Genomic DNA, 24,363 nt, shown 5'->3' with positions numbered 1-24,363 from the left:
TTTCTAATGACGTTAAATCGAGCTTGGCATGATATGTGGACCTGTATAGTATACGTTTTTAGCACAAATTGTTATATAAGAATTGTTGTGGCAGTGATTTTAAAACACCCTATTCTTTATTAGTACGAAGCTGTATTAGTATATGTGGGAAGTACCTCCAAATAACCTCTTGTTTTGTTCAGATTTGTTTTTCCTTTTTAACTACAGCGTTCCCAGCTGGGGTTCTTCAACCACCATTCTACAAGTACGGGTTACCGCTGTAAGTAACACTCACTTCTGTTTACCCAAATATCTTCAGGAAGTTTGGGCTTTAATGCAAGTGAGTCGCAATGACAAACATTTTATCCTTCTTCCCAATAATGGCTATTCAATGTCACAAAATAAAACATCATCCTTGCTGAGTGAACACAGCTACTGCCCTTTAGTGGTAACCGCCAGCCACAGCTGTCGCAAAATCTGTATCAAAATGCGTGTTACTGCGCACACAGCAATCATGTAGGCGTGTTCGGATTGGTTGCCGTAATTTGAAAACGTCGATTCGCGTTTCCTCGCCTGCGTGCTGCGTACTCTCTTGGCAGTTTCATTTGAATTTTGAACGGTGGACGGCGGGTCTGCGGTATCTTTCTTTGGGAGGCAAGCGCGTTTGCCGTCTTATCCGTGTATTATGGTGTATTTGATCGTGTTGTACTGGTTCTCGACACAAGCATCAGTCTACGAACAGCCAATCGGATTTCAAACTGAAATGTTATCGTGAATTCTGGCTCGATGAACACGTTCGAACGCCGTCGGACTTGCATAGCGGTGACAAGAAAATATGATTCACGAAGCAGCATCAGTTTATGTTTGACGTACTGCAGTCAAGGACATGATAACAGACGTTGTGCGCAAGTATGTGGCAGTTGTCCGTTGTTGGGAATAGGCTGTATCGATACGTGCAAGTTTGCAAGTTTGAACTTTGTTGCAGTGTACCAGGAAGCGCTACGCAATGGACTCAGTACGCTCAGTGCACGTAAATGCGTGAACATGCCGATTGTGTCAGTATAATGACTCAAATAAATTTCTGTTCAGTACAACACTTTTCACAGTTAATTCGAAATCACGGAATAACTTTACGGCGTGCATGAAAGCTTGTAGACCTAGAAGTCAGGGTAGCCGGTACAGGCTAATATGGAAAGTAGAAATCAGCAAGAGCCAGAACCGGGCAGGCTGCGAGCCGGACGGAAAGACTTCTGATTGAAGGATTGAGGGAGTAATCGCTGCGTTCTCATTGGTCGTATGCCCACTGTTGTGTGAATTTTCCGATACTATGGGCCCTATGGGGAGTTGCGGAGAGCTGGTAGTAGCCTGAAGATCATGTTAAAAACAAGGCCGTGGTGCTGAATTTGGTTCAGAGCCTTCGGGGCCGAATTTCTTTACCGTCTCTCCACTGGCTCAGGTTTCCCCGATCGTTTCTCCTCCAATATTCAGACGGTTGCGTATATTGTCAAAGCGGGGTTCCCTGATCATCGTCATTGACAAGCGAAGACGTTGCTTGTTTCAGCTCTTATGTTTGGCCTATTTAAGCTAAGGTAGGGCAAGATGAGACAGAAATTTGCAATTGAGTATGAAATTTCCCGTTAAAAAAAACTAGCTATAGGCCCATTCTCAGGGGTCTCGTGCTTCCGACCTGTAAATTCAGAACAGACGTAGCCGGTGTAAGGTAAGCACAGAACAATAAATTCAAAAACGCGGATTGTCGCATCTTGCCTCAACCCTCAGGGCAAGATGAGACACGCCGTGGTAAATGAGCTATACAAATTAGTTTTTGCAATCCAAGCAGACAAAGTAAAGCCCGTGGGTCCCTACCTAACTCCCTTGAGTCCCCCCCTGCCCACATGATGTGCAATGAAACCACACAGAACCCGGTGCTATTTTGCTACACAGTCCTTTCCAAAGAAGGAAGCGCCAGACTGATGTGTCGCTTTTGCGTACGCTTGTGCTTTGCTGGAAATGTCCTAGGAAACAGAAAAAGTTGCTGGAAAATCCTAGGCAATATGAAATAACCAATATCTGACGAATAACTATAAAACCACCTAACAATTGACCTATCCGTTCCTGAATTGCATTAAATTTAAATTACATTAAATTGTCGCGTCTTGCCACGTGCATACCATCGGATGAATTAGTCTTTTCTGTTCAACACCGGAAAAGCATGAGCGTCCAATCTTTGCATGTGTCTAGTTGAACAAATACACAGATGCCAAGAAAAAGGAATACAGAAAATCGCACCTTTTTGGTGGGTCTTTACATTCCAGGCGGAAGTAAACGATTTTTTTCTCTCTCTTCTCACGTGTAATAAACCGTACATGAAGAGCCACCTATGAATAAACTGTGAAGCGCATGAAGCAGAGTGTCTCTGAGACAGTCAGCGTCGAGCAAAAAAATTCGCGTCTTGCCCCGTGTCTCATTTTGCCCCACCTTACCCTACTTTCTCGAGCACGTAGACAAGACCTCAGGATCCTACTAATTTTGAGGCTGGTGGACATTTTGGGCGGCCTATGCGTAACTGCGCATGCTCTTATTGAAGTGTCAACGCTGGCGTCACGGATGCTATCACCGACGTTGTTGGTTTAGATGGCCTAGACAACATCCAGTACGACAGTATAAAATACCATAGTACAACAGTATACACCGCTTCTCGGTACACTGTACGCAACCGCCGCCTACCAAAATCCTTTCAAGGTGGATGACCTCGTATTTAACGGAACGCGGGTCCTCATGAAGGCAGACGTGCCATACGTTATTCGTGTTACTTGTATGTGTCTGCCCCCACTGCTGCCCCCCTGCCCCCACTTGTATGTACCTGCCCCCAGGGATGACCTCCACTCCTTCCTTCTGTCCTTTCTGTATCTGTCCAAATGTGTACGCCGCTTATAGCCACAGATGTTTCGCGGTGCTAACACGGTATTAAATCGTCCAGGATGAATATCATGCTTGTGCACCTTGACCCGTATGGAAAACACGAAAATTTGGAGTAGGTGTGCTCAAATGACCGACCAACGGTTGAAAGCGGCCGCATATCTGCAGGTATGCAAATGCATGACAACAATCAAGTCCCGAATTTCATTAGAGTCCTTGGTCATCATGCCATCTGTGTGACGCGGTGTTTGTAGCAAGTACAAACGATGATGTCGCTACAGGTGGAAACCATACTATGATCATATGCAAATATTCGATTTTTTTATATACCGAAGCGAATAATTCAGTTTCCCAATCGGATACGAAGGATCATAATTCGAAACAAATCGATGTTTCTTCCAAACCGAGCATATTCGAATAGGGGGGGGGGGTATGTTTAATGATAACAAAGAAAGGAACGAGGGAAAGGTCAGCCAGACAGGGTGTCGGCTTGCTATTCCCAAGAAAAAAAATAATAAAAAATCAGAGAGAGAGAGAGAGAGAGAGAGAGTACCCAGGCGGGCACAGTCCGGTTCACAGGGCGACCTGTGAACCGTCGGTTGCAGCGAGGTAACGGAGGAGCAGTCTGGTGACTACGCAATGTCGGGCGCGCTGCACGGGGCCGAGTAAGGTCCGCAGCGTGAGGTGCAGGCCAAGGTGTGTGAGCTGTTGCTCAAGTGCGGCTCTGGCTGAGGAGTAAAGGCGACAGTGCAGGAGGAGGTGGGTAGTGTCCGCCACCACACCACATTTCGAATAGTTTGAATGTTAAGCACGTGTAAAGCCGAAAACAGCACAAGAGACGGCGAAAAACGAAGTGAGCGCAACTTCATATTCTGATCCGTATGAACGTATCGTGTATACACTCTGTACCCATCTTCATACTGGGTGTCTCATGTGACGCGCTCTTCTATTTAGAGAAGGACGGGTCGCAGGAAGCTCGGGAAATAAAGTGTGGGTACCCGCAGAGGCAGAGAAAGTCGAAGCGAACAAGAAAACAAATATTTAATGCAGTGCTCGCAGCGGTAAGGCTATAATCAAAGCGCTGTATAACAATGCGATCACTGCACTAACGTGGTCGGAACCGAAAGAATGATAGCCCTAGCCTAACGAGGACCCCTGTGCGGTCATGATGTCAACGTTCTCACCGAATGCGTGTTTTTTCCTGGCGATGGTGCCTTCTTGGTTGAGACCGGGCCGCTGATGACGTAGAAGCTCTGGGGCAGACAGCAGCTTGGATCCTTCAGCTCAAACAGTGAACGGCGTCTATGGACGGTACCCAAGTTTGGTGCACAGGCCTTGCAGAGTCCGCAACAGGGTGGCGACGATCAAATGCAGATGACGGACAGGGCCCAGAAGGAGACGGCTGAAACCCGGAAGGCGGCACTGCAACCTACTTGCAGGTGGACGTCGAGTCCGGCGATCGGTGGCAGAATCTTCTTGTGTTGAGTCGGCTCTCCCCCTCTTGCATTATCTTCGCCAGCTTATATAACAATGGACAGAGGAGGAAATTGGGGTCCCACGTGTCGGCCAGAACTAATCACCCCGCCGGACCATAACCACGACAATGCAAACGACGGCATACAGCTCGTTGTATAACGCCATGCTGTTCTTGCGAATCCTAGTACAAAGCCACCTCTAGACCATCTATACATGCAGTTCAATGTAGCTCACTTAACTGCTTTCTAGCATAACGGGAATGCCCCAGTACAAAACTACCCAGGAACAATCTTTAGAAGCAAAAGCAGTTTGAACCACTTAAGCAGTTCATGGCACAACAGTAATACTAATACAAAGCAAGACACGAACAAAGGAGGTCAGCACAGGGGATTATCACCGCGCGTCCCGTAGTCCGTTGCAAAAGAATAGCGGTGCGGAAACAGGGCGCGTGCCCTCGGGAAAAGTGGTCGGTTGAAAACAGATTGTTACGCCGAAACTTTGGGAACACAAGAGCCAACGGGAAAGAACACATACAACGACCACGATGTGATTATTTGTCTTTTGAGGAAGCCAACCCATGGACCGTCACATTCACCTAACGTTAAAAAATTGTCTTAAGAGAAATCTACTTCTCTTAACAGTATGGGGTCAACACTATTGATCTCGTGGAGATTTATCATGACCTTTTGTCAAATTAATTCGCGAAAATTTCAATTTTCTCAATTAGTCGCCGAACTTTGCAAAGTGCTGGTTTCTTATATGTTTTCGTTTTTACGGAAACATAAAGGGCACGTCGTATTTGCCGCATTGCATTGTAAAATACATTCCTCACTGCTTTGGTAATACCTGGGGTAAAATTGCGAAAACCATCGTTTCAAAGCTCGCAAACTGTCGGCCGAGCTCAGATCTCCGTCAAATTAATGCAAGATGCGGCTGAAGAAAGTTGTGCTTTGCATAGTTAATGTGTATGCCCCAGCTCAGATGAACAGATGAACTCCACCAACGTACCAAAGTATTGTTCGCCGATCTCAATGTGTACCTTTCAAACCCACCTACAATTTCCCGGCGAAGACTTCAAGTGCGTATTGGATGGCATGGGAGATGTATGATGTCCTGATGCTGGATGACCAGTGTAGAATGATCAAAAACTATTTCGGATTGTACAACAATTCCCACTACAACATGCATGGGAACTAATATGCGCTAACGATTTCGTGTACACCTGGCACCGAGGATAAAAGCAGCTCGTGCTTAGCAGCACTCTGTGCACGGAAGGGCGATAAGGTATCAGAGAGCAGGAGATATGTCTCAGATCACCTAGATGACGTTGCTCATGCCTCACAGTGCAGAGTGCATGTTTCCCTCTTGGAGATTTTTGTCATTACGATACTATACTGACAGGGAATGAATTGTCGTCTGAAAGACTTGTAGCAACCGACGATGAAGTGGTCTGGGACCACCGGTTGAATTCTCGCGCCAAACCTTCGGCCTGCGAGACGATGTTCTTTTCGTTTTAGTTTGGGGTCAGACAGCCCAGAGTAAACCTTTACTGTTGATCCCTCCCGCTGTGTCTGTCTCTACCTCAACACTGGTGCCCCGATTGTTGCCGAGTCATGGCCAGCCCTCTGGAGAACGCTGCCACAGGAGCTGGAATCGACGTCGCCACGGCTGAACCCGCCGTCCGCCACATCGCCGTCCGCCTGCCTCCCTTCTGGCCGCAGAACTCCACAGTCTGGTTCCTGCAAGTTGAGTGTCAGTTTTCCCTGGCAAGCGTCACCAACCAGCTGACGAAGTTCCGCCATGTCGTGTGCGTGCTTCCGCCAGACGTCGCCGCTCAGATCGCTGACGTCCTTGCCGCTCCGCCAGCTGTTGCTCCGTACGACGCTTTGAAGGGAGCCATCCTCGATCGAACAACAGCGTCCGAGCGCAAAAGCGCATCAACTCCTAACCGCAGAAGAACTGGGCGACCGCTGACCAAGGCGGCTTCTACGCGACATGCAAGCCTTACTCGGTGCGCCCGCGCCGACGTTCGACCAGGCTCTCTTGAAGGAGCTTTTCCTCCAGCGCCTTCCCACCAACGGCCAGATGATACTGGCCACAGTCTCCGACTTGCAGCTTTCCCAATAGGCGGCGCACGCTGAGAAGATAATGGAGATGTCCACCCAGCACATCGCCTCCATTTCCAACGCCGCGCCCAGCATCGCCGAAACTCCTTCGCGTCACACCCAAGCTTCCACCTCACACCCGGGTGTTGCACCACCACAGTTCGCCAACGCAATCGATCAAGTTGCGCGGCTTTGAGGATTTCACCCGTCTATCCGCCCTGTTGGCCTCTGCGATTTACCCGACCCCCTTCGGTCGCGCCGACGCAGCTCTGACTGCCGTCGATTCCGGTCCGGCAGCCGTCGGCGCTCTCCACGATTTCACTCCCCCGACCAAGAAGCTGGCCCTTGCCACTACCGTCGCCATTTCGGCTCCAACACCCGAAGACTTAGGAGTCCCTGCTCCTGGCAGGGAAACTTTTCCGGGGACTGCTAACGGATGAGGCCGTCTCCAACGCCTCCAGCAGCCGTCTGTACTCCGTCACCGACCACACCTCAGGGACAAGGTTTCTCGTCGATACCGGCGCCGAAGTCAGTGTGGTGCCCGCAAACGCTCACGACCGGCGACGCAAGCACATTTTCCACCTCACTGCCGTGAACAACACAGGCATTCCGGTTTACTGCCAGGTGTCCCTTACGCTGAACCTTGGGCTGCGCCGAAATTTCCCATGACTCTTCCTAGTAGCGGCCGTCGACAGAGCGATCTTGGGGGCGGACATCCTTCAGCACTTCCGCCTTACGGTCGACGTAGCGCGCAAGCGCCTCGTAGACCTGTCTGTCCGAGCTTTCTTTGCTACTGACGTTCCATCTCCGACGCTCACGACCATTCCTGCCTTGCTGTCACCGTACGCTGCCATCTTGCGTGAACTCCCCACCCGTACGCAAGCACCTGATTGGTTGAAGCCTGTCAGTCACGGCTTCGTTTACTACATCAAGACCTCCGGCGCTCCCGTTTTCGCGCGGCCTCGTCGCCTCGTCCCGGAGAAGTTGAAGGTTGCGCGCGCGGAGTTCGACCATATCCGTGTTACCATACCGTATCGCTATCGGTGTGACCCGGCCTTCTTCAAGTGACTGGTCATCGCCGTTGCACATGGTCCCAAAGAAGACCGGTGACTGGCGCCCATGCGGTGATAACCTGATTACCGTGCCCTTAATCTTATCACCGTTCCGGGTCGCTACCCACTGCCTCGCCTTCAGGACTTCACGGTTAACTTGCACGCCACCACAGCAAGATTGACCTGATGACGGCCTACCATCAGATCGTGGTCGCAGCCGAAGACGCCGAGAAAACCGCAATCACCACCCCTTTTGGGTTCCCGCGCATGCCTCCCGGCTTGCGCAATGCGGCTCAAACATTCCAGCGCTTGGACTATCTTTCGTCTTTGTCTACATCGACGATCTCTTCGTGGCAAGCTCGACGTCAGAAGAACGCGAACTGACCTTCGGCTGCTCTTCGAACAACTGGCCGCCCATGGAATTGTGGTCAACGTACAGAAATGCGAGTTCTCATCTTCCGAATTTCGGGGCCACAAGGTGACACCCCGAAGGCACCGCTCCTCTCGAGAGCAAGGTAGAGGCGATCACCAACTTTCCTCGCCCCCATTCCTTGCGCCAGTTACGCCGTTTCCTCGGCCTCGTCAATTTCTACAGGCGTTTTATACCCCACTGTGCCGAGACTGTGCGCCCTCTGGACACCCTCCTCGCCGGGCACAAAACACCTTCGTCCGCCCTTCAGTGGAGACCACCCGCTCATGCCGCATTCACTCGGGTCAAGACCGGCCTCGCCCGCTGCATCATGCTTTCCCATTCGAAGCTTGGCGCCCTCACGTGCCAGACGGTCGACGCGTCAGGCATTGCTGCCGGTGCAGTACTTCAGCAGAAGATCAATGAGGGAAAATCCGGCACCTAACCTATCTCGCAGAGTTTTGCGTGGACATTCAGCACGTCCCCGGTACCGCAAACTCTCCTGCAGACGCCCTCAGCCGGATTGCGAGCGTCTCTCCCATCGTCCAGCCGCTTACTCCCGAAGCAATCGCTGCTGCTCAGGCCACTGACGACGAATTTCTGCAGCTCCGTCGGCGTGGCACATCCTCGCTGAGGTTCACCGACCTCCCCATACCCAGCTCTCACTTGACCATCTATTGCGACACCACCGGGGCGCGTATTTCGAAACCCTGACCGATACAGAAGAGCGGCGGCGGCGCCGGCAGAAAACCCTGAAAACCCGATGCGTTCGCCGTACGGACGCCGGCGGCGCAGGATGCTGCAGACAGTCGCTGTTTGCGCTGTACATTTTGTGGTGTTTGGACGGATGGGATTGGGATCGGAGGAGTGAAAAGAAACAGATAGATTTATATTGCTGGCTGCGAACATGCCTTCAGACTACACGTGAAGTAACGCCTTAAGTTCTTCGAACATTTATGCACCTTGTGCCTTGTGTTTGAGAGCGTGAGTCCGCAGAGTCGACGTTTTCAGTGTATGCCGTGAGGGATGTGCTGCTACTTGGGTGGCAGTTTGCATTAATACACCGCAAGACAGTTCAAAATGTTCGAAGATAAAAGTGGGAAAGAAACTGAAAATAGGTCCTTGCGGCGAAGTTTAAAGAGTCGAAGTGTATGCGAAAGCAAAGGCGCCGTACTGGAGTCTGTGTGTCGTGAATGCACAAAGGTGGTGTGTGTACGTGCGTGCGTGCGTGCGTGCATATACCTATAGTTTGTATATATTGGTTTTGTTGCATGGGGTGAGAAGGGGTGCTTTTTTCCGCATTTATTCCTAAAATGTTCGTTTTATTTTGAACTGCACGAACTGAACACAAGTTTTAGCTACGTTACATGTTTTAGATAAGTTCATCATTAGGCAGCTCAGTAGAACATTACTTTAGCAACTTTGTGACTTAGCAAATGTCCACATTGCATGTTCCATAGGGAATATTGAAATCGCAATTTGGTGCGTTAATTATAGTCCTTTATTTTTCACTCTGTATATCATGGTCACTCTGATCTCTGCTTATGATTGTGATGATAAAGAACAGAGACAAAAGTGGTTATCACCACCTGACAAAAGATCATCTGTCACCTGTTTATGCAATGCCTCATGCACGTACCAGATTTACCACTGAGTTGTTCATTGGAGACTACCATTGGGTATTTCCAGTCATAACTAGAATTGTAGCTCCAGAAGAATATGTCTAAGTTAATTTGGTTACGAATAGTGACAAGATGTATTTGACATAGTCATGTGGTGCATACAACTTACTTTTCATGCTTGGCTGGGGCCACTGCGGGTTGGGTCTTACTGGGAGCTCTCTGTTTTGTTAACTAACACAAGAGCAAAACGTTGTGTTGCTCTTGTTTTTAGTATTTAGGAAACCAGTCATACAATGGTCTCTACAAGGGGGGTCTCTAGCAAACATAGAAGCGTGCTAAATTATCAAACCGAGATGGGAAGGTCTCTAAATTCAAATGTTCACTGATCAAGGCAAGGGAGTGGGTTGACTAAAAAAAAAAGTGTTGACTAAAAAAAGTCAGTGTTTGTTCCCACTTGACCCAATCTTGATCATACCCACACCATCACATGCCATATGTATGTATGCACATAAATTAAGTGCAACGTGTTGCTTGCAAATACAAAGGCACTGCAGCCATGCAATATAGTAACATGCACTGCCAGGCTATGAAATAAAAGGGATAATTTATTCATGTCACTCGAGTAATACTGCAATGTCGCACAGCAATGCCAATTGCACAAGGACCACACATGTTGCAGGGTGAATTACCTGCTTGGCTTTCATGCATGTCGTTGCGCATGGACGGCATCATTGAGGTCTAATTCCGTGTAGTACTAAAACATTACAACTGTCTTCCCAATGATTTGCTGCTAATAATAGCCTTTTTAATATTTCAGTTTGCTGTGCAAACACAACATATCAATTATGGTAGCACCGTATCACTAGGGTTACGACTTTTTGGTTTGTCCTATAGGCTCTGAACACACCTGCTAGAAAGCCCTAAAACGCTGAGATTTTTTTGAAAAGTGTTGATTTTTCTGAGCTTAAGGGCATGATTTTGAAGAATTTCAGGTCACACTAACTGCTATAATGTTCAGATTGTAAGGGCAAACTCAAAGAACAAACAGCCTCACCAGCATAAAGACATCTGTTGGTTGGTCGTATAATGTCACCAAAAGCAATGTGATGACCATGTAAAGTATTATGGCTATCAGTTGTGTTAGTGAGCTGCAGGACAGGTCTTGAAGCAGGCCATCGTTGCATGAGCAAGAATAAATCTATTGCGTTTTCCAATGTCTGGTGCTAATGCAAGGATAGATAGACCTCAAAGAATATGTAATATATATATTAAATGTAAATACTCTCTGAATGGGAAACAAAAAATAAACACTGTCAAGGAGCCCGCGATGAGGGAATCACACACGTAACATGGAAAACGATTAGGAGGAACTGAAGCTTATTCAACAAGAACTTTCGGTGCAAGAGACTACTTTTTCAGGTTACGACAACTAAATGCGGCGCAAGTATATATAATCACTGAGAACAGATACAATAAAAAGAGGCTTCCAGATCCAAGTAAACAGAAAACAACCAGACGGTAATACAATGCATCACGTGAGCAACCGTCACATAAGAATCAGGAAAGAGAAAGTGTAGGGGTAAATGAGACACTCGGAGAATTGGGGTTCAAAAGATTTGGCAGTGGAAAACGGGGGAACAGTTGCATGTCTAGCCACACACGTGTAGAACACAGCTTTTGTTGAACTGCGTGGGAAGGATCGAGTGACCTTATGGGCCGAAGGGAAAATGGAGCTAAGAATGCTAAGAACGGAAGGTGAATGAAGTAGCTTAGCTGGCTCATGGGTTGAACAACTGCAGAGGACCGCCATGAACGTTTAGTCCAACTTAGAAATGAAGAAGGGCTCGCAATTTTTGCGTTTGCAATCGGTGGTGTAGCCAGATTCCAGAATTGCAATAGATAGGTGTGTATTCACGTCGTGCCTGGGAAGATTAAAATGTATAGCAACGGGGGTGGGGTGATTATTTACAATGTCGGATTTATGACTGTAAAAGCTCTGACACATGGTGTTGGAGGTTTCACCTATGTACTGAACACTGCATTTCGTACATGTTATTAGATAACAAATATTAAGGGAGTTACAGTGCAATGATTGTTTAATTTGAAAGGTGTAGTTGGTTATGGTACTGGAGACCGAGGTGCAGGTGGAAATAGGATTACAAATTTGGCAGCGTATGCCATTGCAGGGACACGAACCCGGTGTTGTAGTACAGCGCAAACACGAAGAAGTGAGGATATTCCGGATATTCCTTGACCTGCGGAATGTAACAATGGGTGCAGAAGGAAATATTTCTTTCAATTTTTCGGCACTGTGTAGAATGTTAAGATGGTGCTGAAAAATAGTTTCCGTGTTACGAAGGGTTTTGTTGTAAGTGGTCACGAAAGTAATAAGAGAGAAACTGATGTTTTGAGGCTGGAACAGCATAGAAGGGACAGATACAAACAAAGCCTCAAGTTGCCAGAAATCAACGATGAAAGATGAAAGTCACTGAAAAGGTTAGCCAGCTGTAGGGATCGAACCCACATCTTCTGGATTACCGGTCCACGGCTCAACCAATTGACGCACCCCGAAAGTCGCTGGAGAGGCGTGTTAGCTTAGCTCAATTGGTAGAGCCCTGGACCGGTAATCCAGAAGATGTGGGTTCGATCCGTACAGCTGGCTAACCTTTTCAGTGACTTTCATCTTTCATCACGAAAGTAATGTTTCTGTGTTCCTCGTTAGGTTGGCTGGAAAGAAGTGCCTCACTGTCCAGCGAGCATGAGTGCAGTCTCTTGCACAAAAGTTCTTGTTCAAATAAACTTCAGTTGCTCCTAACCGTTTTTCATGTTACGTGTGTAAATACTCTCTCTTTAATTCAAGCTCCGATAATTAATGCTTTTGCATAATTCAAACAAATTTCACGTCAGCTCCATGTTTAGCCCTGAGTTTTCAGTGCATTGTAAAGCTTCTTAAGTCAAATGGCGTTTCTGCCTATTTAACACTTTTCATTCCCATGTGAAACACTTCTACTGGCAGAAGATGACTTCCGCACGTTGCTGACGCCACATCTTGAGACTCCCTCCTTTGAACATAATGCTCACCTCCAGATGTCTGTGTTACTGCTTGGGCATTATCTGGCATCAGACATTTTGTTTTGAGGACCGACATATTAAGCAAGTAACCATTGACATGCTTCTTTTAAATATCTCTGCAGTTAATAACCTATGCCTTTTTTGTGTCCCTACTCATAATTGCACTTGGCCAGAGGAAAGGCTAAAAATGCACGCTGCAGCATATATTTAGAGTAATTTCTGACAACTTGAACAAAAATCTGTGATTACCTGGGGTTTGAATTTATGAGTATGCTGGAATTTAGTGTTCTACGTAATGTCCTGCAATTATGCCCATATGAAAAAGTTGCATGCAAAGCCAATCTATTCGCTTTGCTTTGTTATGTTGCTTTTTTCTAATTTGTTTGTTTATGCCCTCAAGGCAGAGCAATCTGATGCCTGATGAAGTTTCGCAATTGCTTTTGTACTGCGCCATTTTTTTAAACCCGTGAAAAAGTTCAGTTTACGAAGACTGAGAACTCCTTCAACAAGTTCTGCAAATCTTGTAGGTGTTGCTTTGTGGCAAACAAGCCTGGTCAATGGATGAACTCTGAAAACAGCACGACAAGGCGCAGTCATTTCATGTTTTCATCGACATTTGCCCATTGCTCAGGCTTGTTTACCATGCAGTTTGTCCACCAGCTTGGCTGCATTTATTCTTATCTATCAGTGCTTGTAGGTCATGTCATTGTCATGTAACAAAATTATTGTTTGTTTGTTACTGCCGTGCTTCCTACTTATAAGACCAGATAGCACTTGTCTTTGCTATACTAATCGAAAGACAGATGAAGAAACAGCATTGTAACACTATTGTGTTAAAGGTCAGATATGCCGATTTTGAAGTGCCGCAGAACTGAGCGATACTCGCGCTGTGTGTTCATTACCGAACACTGAATATGTGTGCGAAATATCTTGCTCCAACTGTTCGTAGTTTTTTAGAAAACAGTTTTTTTAGTTCCCACGCCCGGCCGTCAGACCGTCGGCAAACCCTGCGCACGGGCGCACCGACGTCACTGTTCTCGGTTTATCTGTCTTTGGCTTGGCATGGACTCTTGGCTTGGCTGCTTGGCTTCTTTCGTTTCCTCCTCTGTGCATCGTACATAAGCGAACAGCTGTTATGTTGTTGCTAAGCCGGAAACAAAGCATGTGAATGTTTTTTTTTTTTTTTTTTTTGGCACAGCGTCGTTTGGAAAGTGCACTTCCTTGTTCTGACCTTGCCTTTTATGGGCTGGAGCGATATGATTCGTGAATATGCCACGGCGAAGTTGTCGAAGATGCGACGGTGCTACGCTGTTAGAACAATTCATCGGGGCATTCAAGAGTTACCTATTATAAGCTGCCAAAAGACCAAGTAGTGCGAACCTCTTGGCTGACAGTGGTGCCTGCTAATTTCCATTGCAAGGATTTCGTCCACGAATGTTATCATAGGTTACGCGCGACTCCAGAGGCAATTTGGAATCTCGGCACGAAATCGTCTGATGAAAATCTGAGGTGCCCGACGCATAACATTTTGAACGTGCCACGGATGATCAAGGCAAAAAACGAGAGCAAAAAAAGGTAAGTCGAGGTTCAGATATAAAAAATAGCAAGCTTAATGAATCGATTGCGCAGCTGTCCTACTGCGCTTACTCTGATATAACAACGATTAACAACACAATAGTACTATTGATAATCTAGCTTCTGAATTACCACAGGTACACGCTGAAAGTGGAAATGGAGCATGATCTGGCTTGCATCTGGTCATGAAGAAATTGCTGACACGTTAGTTGCAGTCCACCTCCACCAACAGGTATGACAATGTGATGTTATAATTTGAGTATTCATCTATGTTCAACCTTTCATGTGCACTCGCATGCAGACATCTTGACACCACTTTGAGATCTGCCCTCAAAGTTACAACCTACTTTCAGGGTGGAAAACAAAGGTCGCCATTCCGATTAGCTGCTATCTCCCAGTTCAAGCACTTTTGTGTCTGGACACTGGTTTCTGTGGATGGGGTGTTACAAGCTTCACTGTCTGATATAGAAGGTACGTTACATGAGTGCAGTTAATTTGTCTTTTGCACATTTTTGTTACTGTTAGCTGGATTACTGTTGGACATACAATCCTTTGACACACCGAAGCTGATGTCGCCTCTGATAACGTTTTAGAATTTTCAGTGTCATCAACGTCCATTGAGGAAGGTGCCTTTACTATCTGTGAATCTTTAACTGAAGAATAGCCCAGAATTCATGTTAAGATTGTCTACTCTTATTAATTCACTGTCTGTTTTCTGAGAGCTAAGAAAAATGGAAACTATTTATTTGTCACAACTTCACACTGGATACTGGTGTGGTACTGGCTTGACATGTAAGCTAAAATACCTGGATTCTACAATAATTGTGTTCAACTTGGTGCATTACCGTGGGCAATGCCACATTCACTACATTTTTAGTGGGTCCGGTGCACAAATACTGTGTGCATACTGCATACATACATACTGTTCGATAGGCAAAAATACCCGAGCAGTGCTGTGTAGTCTTTTTACCCAAAGTCCATACTCTTACTGCACAGTACGTAGAACAGCAATGTGCAGGTATGCTGCGATAGAGATTCACAACAGAAGGAAGACTGTTGAGAGCACCCAAATTTTAATGAGACGAGGCTTTCGTGCACAAGGCTGCTCTTGTTAATGTCTAACATAAAGTTACAAAATCCCAGAATATATAAAACATGTTGTAATGTAGAGAGCGAGGGGTGGTACAGACATAAAAATAATTATATAATCATATATAATAAAATAAAAAGGGGGTACAACTCCCCCCTCAACTCAAATCGACAACTCAATAACTCTACTTATTCTCTACCTTACAACATGTCATATATTCTGGAACTTTGTAACTTGATGTTAGACATCAAGAAGTACAGCCTTCTGTGCGACAGTCTTCTTTCTGTTATGCACAATCATTATACCGTAAATACGACTATCCATTTCTTGTCATTAAATGCTTTTTTTTTTCTGCAGTGATGAGCATCCATAAGGACACATGCCAGAAAGGGAGTCTCTTTGGGATGACAAACCCTCATCACCTCATGAGGATACAATGGTTGACGAATGGTTCTCAAGCACATCGAAACTTCCAACAAATAATTCATGAAAAAGCCAGTCAGTGCTAGCACCAGGAATTGAACGTGGGCCGTCCTGCTACCAGTCAGAGATGTTACATTTCAGGCGCTCATTGACTTTTGGTGAATTACTTGTTTACTTTGTCCCAAGGTGGAGCTCGCTGCAGCTCATTTGCTATCTGTTAATGTTGTGGCGTGTGTTGCGTTTTTCTCTTTGTGTGTTCCAGACTCAGAACGGTTAATTTGGATCAGGTCAGGTACGTTTCATTTAGACATGGCAAACATAAAGTGGTGTTCCTCAACACAACTTAGCAGTGGTCTTCATGCATTACTGCTACGGCCAGCGTGCACGGCAGCGTGTACGGCAGCGTACGGCTAAGCGTGAATAGAAACCTGCACATTATCCATGATGTAAAACCCCAAGACTAGGGAACACGAAGAGACAGACACAAACATGTCCCTTTGTGTTCCCTAGTCTCGGGGTTTTACATATGCATCATTTTCACCAGCTCACTTGCTTGCAGCCATTTTTTCTGCACATTATGTTCACTCTACTTTTATCGTGTGCTATATAATCGTGCTTATATCGTGTGCTAAGTTCTGTCAAACAACCTGTAATGCTATAAAAAAATTCAGTACACTGTTTGCGTGGGTTGAATGGTAGCGCATAAATGCAGGAAAGAAACTGTCATGTTATGGCAAGTGTTTACGTATTGTACATTTAACTACTAATTTAATTGGTTAGCTATTGCTGGCGTATCATGTCAAGCCATGTTATATTAATTTGGAACATGTTCTTCTTAGTAGCCAGAGCAGCTGATACACAGAGAGAACATAGCCCGTGTGTGTTTGTCTTTTCCACCGCAGCCCTTGGGTTTCCTCCCTGATGGCTACACATGTCAGGGATAGGTTTCAGAACCGGTAGTTCCCGCCAAGTGTGAATTGCTTTTCAGGGGATCATCACGCTGGCAGATGAAACATATGGTTTAAATTATTTGCAGGACAGGAATGGCGCAGCTTCACACAAATACTACTACTACGACGTAAGGGTGGTTTCAAATCTAGCTTTTTTGTGTTCCTGACATTATCACACAAGATGTAGTATCCACTATTATCCTTTATGTGGGGGTATGTACAGTGCAATCAACAGATGCTATTTACAAATCTGTGTTTTCTGTGTTGAAATGGGGTAGTTTGTATCTGAGAGCCATAGTGAAACACAGTCCCTCGAGAAACATGGCAACACATTGCAGGGACTCTGGATGCTGCCTAAATTTCCAGAACACACAGCTCAAGGCAGCGGTTAAATAACAAGTGGCTAGAGAAATCCAAGATAGTTGCATCCGTAAGCAGTCCGCTGTTGGATTTGCTTCTGTCAGAGATACGTTATCTCAAAGGGAATGCACGGGCACACTCAGAATGATACTGGGGCTGCCTGTGAAATAGAATGAGGAGAGGGGAAGATATATAACCCTTTTTCTTGTCTGTTATTCTATTGGTTAAATTGTCATTTTCTTAGCAGCATATGTGTGTATATTCCAGAGTCTGCTAATAAATATATCAGTTTAGAGCTAGCAGTCGCATTGTAGATGTCTCATCCTGTCCTTGGTCGCTTGTGATTCACTATGGCCATGCTTGCCATTGCAAAACCAGAAAACAAAAAAAGACAATAGAAAAACACGGAAAGAGCGACCTAAAAAGCTGCCTGTTCTAGTGCTCACATGGAGGCAATGCAATGAGGTAACATGTTCCATTCATGAACTGTGCATAGTAGTACATATCACAACGGCAACCGATTATTCAGATTTTTCTTGAAGTACTTTGTTTTTTTTTTTAGCTTTGTTTGCACAGTCTATTATTGGAGCTTTATGTGATTCCCCTCTTCAGATACTTTAAGATTGCTGATATTGTGCAGTTTGTTAATTTTGAAACTGCACTGTGCTGAGGTACAAAAACAGAATTGTCATATCTCCATTTGAGCACATAGGAATAATTTGTAAGTACTTAACTTGTTGACATTAATATTTGCACCAGGTCACAACATTGTTGATTTATGGAAAATGTAAATAAATACATTTATTTGCTTGCCAAACAATGCACAAATGTCTTCTTTTCTAGTGAGATATTCTCTGTTCACCAGACATAAATGTGGAAAAGTTAAAGGGGCACAATGATGATAGAGCCCAGCGTTGCTTTTTGCCACTTCTCATATATGCACTGTTATTCGTGTGCACATGTAGGAATAGGAAGGTAGAGGATGCGCATAGAAAATTTCGTATGCAGCCACACATATGGTTCAGAAGATTAATTAGATGATGTCCAAGCATATATAATTGTGCTTCATGTGCAATGGGTATGCTAACGGATTGCTTCCATGAAGCCTTTTTACTTATTTTTTATAAATTCCTTTTATAAATGTTATTTTTTATTTTATAAGCATACATGTTGTATACTTATATTTTTATAAATTTTATAAACTAAAAGTCAAGTTACACGGCCCCTGTAAGAGTGCCCTTTGCAAATCGTTTGGTAACGTGTCTCGAACTGTAAAGGTAAGAGGCAATCGAGAATGCTGCAGACAAGGTTGCAACTTACATATTGCTTATCACGTCCTACATACAAAGTGATTTCTACAATAATTCCTGAGCACGGAATTAATCCCGAGGCTGGCCAGTGATGTCACCCAGGACGACAAGTCACATAATTGCCTTTAGCACTTTTACACCCCATGGGCTGAGTTGTGAATTGAAAGAGCACTCTACAGAAGGATAAGGTGCACCTGATTTCTAGGATCTATGCTATGCCCTAACTCTTCAGACACCACATTTCTAAGTGGCAATATGTGCTCTGGTACTTCTTTTGCGTCTGCATAGTGTGCTACCACATGGCTGCTGGAGCTTTCTTGTGCATGTTTTTGTGCGACGGTGTTCATTACAAAGAATATCCAGATGTTAGACATAAAATGCAGTAGTTTGTAGCGTGCCACACAACGCAGCGTGACATGGGAGTGTGTGATTCAAAGAAAGCTTCTGGAAAATGCACAGAATCCCACAAAAAGTTTAAAATGTGATTTGTATTTCGTTTTACGGCTTTCGTCGTTACATACCATCGTCGACGCTGTTGCACATTGATAAATCGTACGTAAAACTTGTCCCATAGCAGTATGCGGTTTCTCAAATACATGACACAATTTTCCTGCAGTAATAAAACGCTGTCGGCATTTTCTTGCTGACACGGCTGTCGAAACGTCAGTCTCTACAATGGGCAAGTGCTGTAAAGGGGCTAACGCAGACGCGACTTGATACAAATTGTACGTGCTCACAAAACACAAACGACGAATTCCAGTCACAACATCGCACACAGGTTGGTTCGCGAATGAGTTCGCAGCTGCTGCACTGTTTACTTTAGAACTTTAGTTTACTTAACTAACTTATTAACTTTAGTTTACTTTAGAAGCCGTAGCTGAAATCCACTGAGAAGTACTAAGGCGCGTACACGTCACAATGCCCGTTCGGGTGCATCTACGTCATAAAAATGGCTGCGCCCATGTGTGTTTCGGAATGAATTACCTATTTTTTTTACATGGGTACTGTACCGAACTGAGAGAATGAAGGTGTATTTTGGGGAGAGCTGGATGTGGGCTTTCAGAATATCACAACCGTTTCGACTATTTGGGATATCGGCATAGCTGACCTTTCAATAAAGCTCATGTCTTGCAGCCATAGCAACCATTTTGTTGAGTGAAATGATCAGGCCCGCACATGCTCTTATATTTATTATTATGCTGCATTGTCTTCTTATACGTGGTTGCAGGCACCCAGTGCAGGTCTCATCCACCATATGGGTTACAAAGTGCACTTTTCGTAAAAGCAAGGGATGGTGGTGTAGGGTTTATACCAGGGGCGCTTTGCCTTTTCAAAGCAGTCAACTCTTGACAAAGCACAAGCATGCATAATGACAATGAAAACGTCGTAACCACCAGGTCCATCAACCAAACCCCTTGGTTTACATCGATATAATGCATGTGTGTATGCATGCAGGTGTTGGAAGGTGGGTGCAGGACAAGAGACTCTCCTCTTGATCTTTGGGATTTGGGGGTCGGCCCCCCTTTTCGTGCATAAAGATCAGACTGGGCACCTGATATATTCTTTCGTAAGGCACATTTTTATAGGATTTTCGATTGCTACAGGTAACGTCTTTTAGATGAGGAGGATTTGTTATGTGGCATAAATATATCTGCTAGTAGCATGACTACCCCTCTGATATAGAACACACCTAAATATGGCTTCACATCATGTGAATCAGATAAACAATCTGGCCTCTGCCTAAGTAGTTGATTAGAGCAAGGTGAAGCTGTTTCTCATAGCAGCATATTTAAAGTAATTCCACATTGCATGTGGTGTCACTTTACTGCACTTGTTTGGTTTGCTATTTTACTATTATTTCTTACTGCTAATTCCCTACTTTTATTTGGTTTTATTTTGTATTTATGTTTGTATAGTGAACTTTCTTGATGCACCAATCCCTCAAACTTCAGTTCACCTGCGCATCCCCTTTTTTAATTCCGAGTTAGTGCCGCGAAATGATTGCGGTTATCAGCAGTGTACAGGCGTGGACAGCTGGAGGTCGGATAGCAGGAAGGAGTTGGAGACGGGGGTGGGGTTTAGTGTGCGTCCAGGGCCGACTCCTGGGGGAACTGCGCCGACGTGCGTCTCGAAAATCTGTGGGAAACCCAAAGAGCACAGGACCTGAACCCACCACCTTCTGGTCCACAGACGACCCTGGTTATTAGCAACGAGCGGACGCCTTTGGCCACTCGGCCATGCCGTACGTCGCCTGCGCTATGGCGAGGACTTACGACGCCCCGTGCACACCTGAACTTAGGGTATGCCAACGGTGTCATGTGGCGCAACGTAATGCAGTGGAGCCGCGAGTGAATCCGACGCACGCGAGAGTTGCGCAATCAGGAAACTGAGCGGAGACGCAAGACGCCAGTCCAGCGCATCCTTTGGCGGGCTTTGCCGCTTTCGGTTCTGCGCGTTCGGTCAGTTGAGCTGTGCGAATGGCGGAGAATAGAACCTTCACTTGGGTCGAAGACACCGACCATTTCACAGAGGAACTGCAAATTTTTCGTGCTGACTTGAATAGTGAAGAAGACGCTATTGAACGGCTTCGACAATACAGAACCCGCACCAACACCTCCTGGATCGTCTACAAAACCTCCAAGCCGTCTGAAGAGCACTCGAGGTACGAACATCCAGATGCTCACACAGGACTCATCTCTGGTGTGAATGTGGTAACCCAGCTATACAGTATTGTAGAAAAATATAACACAAAAGCAAGTCCTCGTGCTTTCTTTGAACGCTATCAGCGTATCGGTTTGCGTTTTACAAACAAGGGGATTTCAATGTAATGAATGGAAACTGAAATGTCATTTCTTTTCCTTGAACTCTAAAAATGAGGCACCGTTTTACCACTGACTTATCCACAGCATCACCTTTGCACCCGCAAATGTTGCTGCCCCCCCTCCCAACGTTTTTATACGCGCCCCTCTGGAAAAAGAGGGCTGCTTTGTTATTAAACCGGTTAACATGCTTTGGCAATTATTCATAAAGATAACTGTGGTAATGATCCCCCACAGCTTTGTGCAGAACACCCCTCTTTGTGATTCTGGATAAACCACTGCATTTTACAACATACACTGCAAGATGTCAGTAAGCATACAAGGACATCTGTGCTGAGTAATCACCTGCGCACCCCTTGCGAGAAAAGAAGTATGTGAAAATTGCCACACATTCTGGACAAATTACCCTACAGCTGAACAGCCCCTGTAACAAACTCACACCATAAGGGCAGTACAATATTGCAATCAACAAAGTTGTGTTCTATTCTCTGTGGAAGGGTGGAACTGATGATTCCACAACAATCCAACTTTGTTAGAAAGCTGAAATGGCAAGCTATTATAATATACAGGGTAGCAACCTATAGAAGTCTGCGCATGTCACCACGCTGTACTAACCAATCACTCAACACACGTCGAAAATTCCTGTGTCTGCATGAAACTCTAATAGGCACATTTCATTGTGGTAAATTTCGATCCAACATCACAATTCAAAGTTTAAAAAGTTGAACCTCTAAATCCCTATGCTAAAACAATTGAAATGAAAGTAATGTGGGTAAAATTTTATAGGTAGCTAATACGGTATGCAATGTGAGTAAGACAGTGTAATGTAACTTCCTGTTATTTTCCCCTCTTTTTACAGAATGGTGTTCCATAAGGTGTGGAAATGCCAGCACAACCAAAAAAAAAAACAAATCAGCAAAACCCCACGCAACAAGCTGCCAGGCAACAACTGATATAAATATTAAGAAAATCACCACGGGCACGAAAAAGAACGACCCCAGGCAGCACACGACATCGGGCCGATATCGGCAGCAAGTTGGGCATGTCGGCCCAACATACCCCCGACACTGCCAACTTGTGACCGATGTACGACAGAAGTTGGCAATGTCGGCTCGATGTTGAAGGAAAAACGCGACATCTAGCCAACACCGCCAACTTGCGACCGATATCACGCTGAAGTTGGCAATGTCGGCTCGGTGTTGACCAAAACAAGCGACATGTAGCCGACAATGCCAACCTGCGACCGATATCCCTTTGAAGTTGGCAATGTCGGCTCGATGTTGATAGAAAAACGCGACATCTTGCAGACGCTGCCAACTTGCGACCGATATCACTTTGAAGTTGACAATGTCGGCTTGGTGTTGACCGACACCAGCGAGATGACGCTGACAATGTCAACTTGCGATTGACATCCCACAGAGATTGACAATGTCGGCTTGATGATTATAGAAACCAGAGACATGACGCCGACATTGCCAACTTGCGACCAACATCCCACTGAAGTTGGCAATGTCGGCTCGATGTTGACCGAAGCCAACGACATGACGCCGACACTGGCTTTCCATCGACTTCCTTGGTGTCCCGCGCCAACAGCAAGTAGGAAACACATTCGTTACGTTGATGTCGAGTTACTATTCGAAGCAATTCCTCACTTGAGCCTCGTCTGTATGCTTGAGCGAATTAAACTGAGACACGACACCTCCACCATTTTGATTCCGAGACGAGCAGGGCTCTCGAATTTGCGGAAGCTCGTAAGACATGAAATATATGTATCTGTTTTCGCTTGAAAATGGAATGCCGGTTCCTTTTGAAAGCTTCTTGCACTTCGTGGTCCTAGGAGCTTTTAAACTTTTTTTCGTCTTGCTTTTTGTAACGCCGCGCTCATTGCTCGCCACGGGAAATACGAGGAACAAAGGAAACCATCAGAAAACGAAACGAGTAAGAAACAATGGCAGAAATAAAACGTTGTTTCGTCGCAAATAACCAGTCTAACGTTTAGTTACGATCGCCAACACACGAATACAAATACAAAATTATGTTGGCACAACATCGGTCACAAATCGGTAGCATGTCGAAATGACATCGGCAGCATGTCCAAATGATATCGGACCAATATCCTGACCCGACATCGGCCCAACTCTGGGCGGTGTTGCAAAGTGTATGTTGGGCCGATATCGGGGATGTCGGCAGGAGCACATCGGGCCGATGTCGGCCCGACATCGGGGTGCTGCTTGGGACCCATATCTTCGACGTAGCCTTCCCCTACCCGGTGTAATAAAGCTCCAGGCATCACATAGCCACAGCACGCAGTGTGCTGATACCCTCCGTCGTCTTAGATGTGAGCCTGAGACAAAGGCCATGTTCATCTCATACTTTGAAGATGGCATGACTCCTGCAGAAGCAATTAAGCTTCACGAGAGCAAGTTAAGCGTAGAGGATGATGGGCCATTACTGCTGGCGAACAGCGCTCTTAACCCTATGCCGAGCAGTGTTTATTACTGGCATGATGTGTGGCGGAGGGACCACTTCGGCAACATTGTAGATCCGTTGGAGAAGCTTGAGAGTAAGACTCCACTGTATGCTGAACAAGGTATGTCAGTATTGCACAGTTGTACTTTAAGTTAGCATATTAAAAAATGGTTCTCAGCGGCTAAACAAATATTCCATAATAGGACCCTGAGGATGGGGAAGATATACATGTGCACGACAATACAAGTTCTAAAAAAACAGCTGAATGTTTTATGACATAGCCACTAGCTACCCAAGGTAGAAGAGGAAAAAGAGGAAGCAGAGGGAAGCTTTTAGTTTGGGGGCGAACACCAATGAAGGTCTACTATTACAATTCCCTGAGTTACTTATCTCCCTAGCTTCTCTTCAACACTCTTTTCGCGTTGTTCAGCTCCTTATGAACCACAGTGGCTAAAGGCAAAGGCAACACAATGGTTACGCTGTCCTAGATATCGTCACAGGCATGCTCTCTAAGACGATAGTATAAACTGCAGGCCACACCACAAGCCAAGCTATCTCATGTACCACGTACCTTTCACAGGCAACAAAACAAGTTCTATGACTCTTACAACCAGGTTTTTGACAAATGAAGTGTTAGAACAACCTAAACTCATACAAAAACTAATTAGCAAATTAGATTCTGAAGCGATAGCTTGCGAAGTTGTTTTTTCGAATCATTAGGGTTACATTATGA

General features: G+C 45.5%; 1 long non-coding RNA gene across 1 annotated transcript in view; it reads left to right on the top strand.

Moving 5' to 3' along the window:
• The window catches only part of LOC135367481 (uncharacterized), a 45,255-nt gene that overhangs the window by 10,669 nt on the left and 10,223 nt on the right, over window positions 1-24,363 (top strand). Inside the window, exon 3 of the long non-coding RNA XR_010414477.1 lies at window positions 208-259. This is a non-coding gene — a long non-coding RNA (uncharacterized LOC135367481). The remainder of the gene's footprint in view (window positions 1-207; window positions 260-24,363) is intronic.

The sequence above is a fragment of the Ornithodoros turicata genome, chromosome 1 (assembly GCF_037126465.1).
Source record: "Ornithodoros turicata isolate Travis chromosome 1, ASM3712646v1, whole genome shotgun sequence".
NCBI lineage: Eukaryota > Metazoa > Arthropoda > Arachnida > Ixodida > Argasidae > Ornithodoros > Ornithodoros turicata.
Note: the sequence above shows the minus strand (reverse complement) of the source record. Positions and strands in the feature narration are given on the sequence as shown.